This window comes from Artibeus jamaicensis, unplaced genomic scaffold, assembly GCF_021234435.1.
Source record: "Artibeus jamaicensis isolate MK-2021 breed Jamaican fruit bat unplaced genomic scaffold, CSHL_Jam_final contig_452, whole genome shotgun sequence".
Taxonomy (NCBI): domain Eukaryota; kingdom Metazoa; phylum Chordata; class Mammalia; order Chiroptera; family Phyllostomidae; genus Artibeus; species Artibeus jamaicensis.
The window spans coordinates 13,644,317-13,650,892 of NW_026521837.1; positions in this window are offsets into that span (position 1 = coordinate 13,644,317).

The following is a 6,576-nucleotide window of genomic DNA, read 5'->3' on the forward strand; positions in this document are numbered from 1 at the left end:
AGGGGGTTCAAAATGGAGTTTTTATGCCACGCTGGTCAAATAGGCATGTTAAGGAATATCAACAAGGCACATATCATCAGGAGTAAGCATGAAGATAAAGAGAACCTAATTGGATACAGTAATAATTCACTTAATTTTTGCAAATGCACTCAGAAATCAATTTGTCCACATTCTTTGAATATTTGATTAAAATATTTTTAAAGGTTTCAAAGAGGGAGAAAGAGAAATAATGACATGAGAGAGGAACACCAATGGGTTGCCTCCAGCACGTGTTGCAACTGGTGATCAAACCTGCAACTCAGGCAGGTGCCCTGACTAGGAATCAAACTGGCAACCTTTTGGTGTATGGGACGATGCTCCAATCAACTGAACCACACTGGCCAGGTAATAAAACATTCTAGTGCACAATAAAAATACCATAAAAATTATTTTTGAAAGAAGTTGACAATTGCTATTCTAAAATACAGGGTGGTATAGGTTGATTAATAAAACATAATGAAACATAATGTTTTATTTTATGGAAAGTCAACATAGTGTTATTAAGATATCTAGTATAATTTTGCAAATATTGCACATGTATGACCATTTGTTCTGATCTACCATTGATCAAAACAAGCAATTTAAAAACCAGTAATACAGCTGAATGATGAAGAAAAAAAGAAAACTTAAAAATATTTAATTATTCTCTCTACATTTGAAATCAGAGGGAATGTTTTCCAATATAATTAGTTGATATTTTTATCAACTGAGTGTAGTTCTATAACCAATTAATTACAATAATAATTATTTGTATCAAATTATATTTACAGGCATAGCTCAGTAAATATATCATCTGTACTAACATTGGAAGATAAATAAGGTTCATGTAAAAATTCTCACAGGACCCAAAATCATGATGCTCCTGAACTGACAGTTACTTAAAGGGAAAGTGTATAATATAGCAATTATATAAAATAAGAATATTAATCACAGGCGCATATTCTTAGAGCAAGGAACTGGAAGGCCAGGTGCAGGTTTTGGTCTCCATCTCTAAGAGTTATGGCAGGACACAGTTTCTACTGTAAGGAACCACCAGTGTGTACAAAGACTACTTCAGAGCCAGGGGGTCCAGAGGGAGTCTTTTATGGTTTTACTATTGTGCAGATAATTCTGCTTTGAACCCGCTTCACTGTCAGAGTCTCTGGGGGAGGGGGAGAGAGGGGGAGTCTCAAGGATATCACATTAAAATAAAATATTACTACTATCAATATGAAAAAATGATGCTAGCAACTAACCCTAAGTGAGTAGCTCACCAACTGGTCCATTCTTCCAAGTTTTAGAGTTCCTCTAGAATCTTCTTGCTTTTGCTCACTTTTCAGAGCCTCAAGGTAGTTGTATTTTTTGTAGAGCAAATAGTTGGTATTTGAGGGAAGGTTATTTTGTTTAGATCTGAGTCATAAGGCAAAAAGAGCTACAATTTTACTGAACAAATATGACCAGTAAAAGGAAAACTAGGAACAGGGTCTTGGTTATAATAACCTAGTACACTATTTTTTTTAATTTTATTTTCTATTATTGGGAATTAGAGAGTAAGATTTCAATTTTACATTGATAAAGAGGTATGTTTTAAAAATCATCTCTATTATTCTATCCAACTCTATTAATCTATTCAATCTATTCAACTTTCAACTCATTTAAGAAGTAAAAAGAAATAAATTGTAGTGGCTGGTGTTGCTAAGCACTAATTCTCATCATGAAATGTCTTATGTACCAACATCACTCTATTATAGGATAGCCATTATTTCTTAATGAATATGTTATAGATAACATCTTGAGCAATTATCAGTACTATGTATTGTCCCATTTAATCCTCAAATGGCCTACAAATAGATGGCTTTATTATTCTTATTTTACAGGTGAGAAAATGGAAGCAATATAGGTTAAATAACTTTTCTGACAACATACATCTAGTAAGCATCAGTGTGACCATTGAATGCCAAAGCCTGGGAATTGTCTACCTAAACAAACAAATCCCAACACACAAAACAGCTATATTCTGACATTAGCATCTCTTTTTACTAATGAAACATGATAGAAAGAAATGTCCATTTCCCATGAGGGGCATGTATAAACTCAGGAGCATTTGTTATTGTATTTTCTGTTCATAGAAGGTCTCCATGATACTACATCATAATATCTGGAAATTATTACTATTATTCTATTTATATTTTGGGTTAAATTCTTGACATGTTCAAAGGTTACAAACATCAATAACCATGTTATAAGAAGATAACTATTAGGCTTGCAGCAACACGTACATATGGCCATGGGTAACGGGAGAGGGTTGGAAGTGCGGTATGGAATTCCTGCAACCCAGCATGGGCTGGACACTCCATTCCAAAGGGTGACAGTAAGATTGGTTGATGAAAACAGGAAGCTCAGTGTCCAGGGTAACTACTGCCATGTCCATACATCATAAATAAACTGTCTTTCTTAGACTAAGTTTAAGGAATTTTCTGTAACTCCTGCCCATGGATTTGAGCATTGAGTAAGAATTGAGTCTAAGCAATTTTTTTCAAAACTTCTTTAAATTTCTTCATTAACCATTTCATTTTGTAATAATTTTAGAACACATGGAGTTATAAAAATAATAAAGAGATTCCATATCCCTTTACCTAGTTTCCCCTAATGGTAACATCTTGTAAAACTATAGGACGATATCACAAAGAGATTATCTACATTGATAAAGTCAAGACCCAGAACATTTCTCTCACCACAGAAATCCCTTCTGTTACCCTTTTTAACACTTCTCTTTACTCCCAGTGCTTTCTTAATCCATGGAAAATACCGATCTGTTCTCCATTTCTATTTTTTTCAATAAAAAATGTTATATAAATGAAATAAAATAATATAACCTTCAAAGGTTAGCTTTTTTTCCCCACTCAGCATAATTCTCTGCATATTCATCTAGTTGCATTTATCAATCAATATTTCATTTTTTTCTGTTGGTAATTAGTATTCTATGGCACAAATTTACCAGCCTTTGTTTACCATTCCACTGTTGAAGGACAACTGGGTTGTATCCAGTGCTTGGCTAATAAAAACAAAACAGCTATAGACATCCATGCAGAGGAATTGTATTAGCACAAGTTTTCCATCTCTGGGATAAATGCCCCAAAAGGCAATTGCTCAGTTATGTGATAGGTATGTTTAGTTTTTGTTTTTGCTTTTTGGAATTATCAAAGTGTTTTTCAGAATAGCTGTGCGATTTTAAATTTTCACCAGCAACATATGAGTAGTACCACCCCTTTCTCTACACTTTCAGCAACATTTGATATCCTTACTAATTTTTATTATAACCACTCAGATAGATGTGGTTGTATATCTTGGTATTTTCATTTGCATTTCTTTAATGAATAATGATATTAAACATCTTTTCATGTTTATTTGTCACCTGTATACACTCTTTGGTGAAATTTCTCTTTCTGTTTTTTGACAACTTTCTAATTGTTTTTAACTGTTGAGTTCTGAGAGTTTTTCATATACTCTAGCCTTTTGAAAGATATGTGGTTGACAAATATATTCTTTCACTCTGCAGTTTTATTTTCATCTTTTTAACAAAGTTATTCACATAAGATTGATGAAATGCAAAATTTCTACCTTTTAGTTGATTGCTATCAAACTTTGAGAAATGAAAACAGTGCTCTGGTCCTCATAGTCTCCACAGAAAATGGAAGTTAAATATAACAAAGTAAAGAAAATATGGAATCTTACAATACTAAGAAGTAAATATTATCCATTGAAATGTGACTTAGAAGTTTAAAGTTGATAAAAGAGACAGTTAAAGTAAAGCAAATATTCAATCTCCTCACATATGACATATTAAAAATTTATTGGTATAAATGCACCATATATTTTTATTAAAGATACTGTCATAAGTCACTTAGGAGTTAAAGTCACTTAGGAGAACAAGAATGAGGCCCACTCCTACAGTGACTTAGAAAGTTAATTTCTGTATGTTGTCATTGAACAAAGGGTCATTATTTGGCAGACCAAGTTGATACATCTGTAAAATAGGGAAGGGATTTTAAGATGAGCATTGTTGTTATATTTGATCTTTGAGATCCAAATTTGGAGCCTTTTGTGCCCCACGTAACTGTTTCAAAAAAACGATGATCTTTAAAGATGATTTAAAGAAGAACTCTAAATTACAGCTGGCAGAATTAAATAATTACTTTGGCCCCCATATTCTGATTGTATAAATAATGGTATATTTTTATATCAGACCCTTAGGAATGGCTTAGAAACCCAAGAATTATTTCATATATATTAAAAAAGAATTATTACATATAAAATGAGAGCCCATTTATTTTAAGTCTAATAAATCAAAAACTAAAAAAGATTAATTTTCATCTTATATAACTCACATCATCATTTGAATTATATCACTAAAAAAGAATAAAGTAGAAAATAAAAATTGGGTTTAAAATCTTTTATTATATTTTTTGTATTAAAAGCAGGGTTTTCCTAATTTCAGACCCTAATGAAAGGAAAGTTAACTAGAATTTATGAGGTATGAAAATTAGAAAATGGGCAATTGGGCAATTGTGTGATGTCTTAGAACAAGTTATACAAGTGAGACTGCACATTTATGTCAAATAAGTAAAAGTACCAGGAACAATGGATTATAATCACTTTATGCCACTTTCTTTTAGTTAAACATTATAATACAACTTTGTTAAATATTTCTCATTAGAGGTTAAGAATCTTGGGCAATTTATAGAAACTGAAAGGATAGAAGTATAGTAACTGTATCAGTATGTTTTAGAAAGCATCAATATTTATTAGAAAACATTAAAACAAATGCATTTTTGAAGGATTTTATTTATTTATTTTTAGAGAGAAGGGAAGAGAAGGAGAAAGGAAGGGAGAGAAATATCAGTGTGTATTTGCCTTTCATGCACTCCATACTGGGGACCTGGTCCGCAACCCAGGCATGTGCCCTGACTGGGAATCGAATCAGTGGCCCTTTGGTTTGCAGCCCATGCTCAATCCACTGAGCTACACCAGCCAGGCAAAACAAATGCATCTTAAACAACATAAATTCTTGTATTCCTCTTGTTAATGTTAAAAAATTAACGTTGTGGCCTTGGCTGGCATAGCTCAGTGGATTGAGCATGGGCCTGTGAACCAAAAGGCTGCTGGTTTGATTCCCAGTCAGGGCACATGCCTGGGTTGCAGGCCAGGTCCCCAGTAAGGGGGCGTGTGAGAGGCAACCACACATGGATGTTTCTCTCCCTCTTTTTCTCTCTCCCCTCCCCTCTCTAAAATTAAATAAATAAAAATCTTTAAAAAATTAACATTGTGAATAAATGACAATTATTACTGTAATGAAGGTGGGGGATAGATTTCAATCAAGCTAAATCTAATACCTGGTACAATACTATATTTTACCTTGTTTTGACTTTGAGGTAGCAAAACTGCCAGAAATGATTCTATCACTTGGAGATTATTGTGGCATTGTGTCATACTCTTCTTGGGTACAGTTAGTCTCCCTAACATGTAAGTTTGTTATTACATTCATGAACTGCTTTTATTGCAAGTACAGGCCACCTAGTATTTTCATATCTTTAAAAATAATACATCTTAAAAATGAAATTAAAACTCCAAAAGCTATATTGCCTGAATTCATTAACCCTGGGGAATGAGTCCAAGAAAAACTGTGATGGAAGATGTTTTTGGTTAGAAAACAACACATCCTTGATACTTTATTTTTCTTTGGAATAGATGACACATATTGTTGGGACTGGACTTCCACGATTTATGAGACTGCCCATGAAACTGTCCAGCAGCCAACAAAGATCTCCCATGACAATCAAATCCTGACAACTCTGACTGTACAATAGGATGGAAGCTACTTGGTATATGGGCTTCACACAGCGATATTGTATGTACTCATCTGTAAAAGCATCTAAAATAATAAATATTTATGTCCTGAGTTTATTTTCCTTAAGACAAAAATTTAGCTTGCTTGAATACTTCAAACTAATTTATTTTCCATATATTCTACTTATTTGACTGAGTCGACTTAATGTTTAATTTTCTCTTGCTTCATCAGGGATACCATTATAAAAACTAGTTTGTTTGTCTTCAGTTAAGAGAGTGATGATCTCAAGGGATCTCAAGATGCATTCTAGGCCCTAAATGGATCTCCCTGGGCTTTTAAAAATATATTACGTACCAGCACATGAAATATGTTTACTGATCATTTATATTCAAAACTACAGTAAGTTCATAGGGGATTAAAAATAAAGAATACATTTTATCTTCAATAAGCTTATATTGTGTTTTAAAGCATATAAGATTTCAACACAAGTGGAAAACAATACACAAAATATTATTTCATGAAATCATAAATAAACAATGGCTGCAATTGAGAATATGAGGACATTTGAGCTGAAGTGCAGAAAGGAAGTAGAAAAACAAATATAATTTTAACTTTGGGCATGAAAATCATGCAAGTATATGTATTGCCATAGTGAAGAAATAAAGGAGAGAAATGTAAGAGAAGGAAAATAAAAAATCCACAGGATCTGC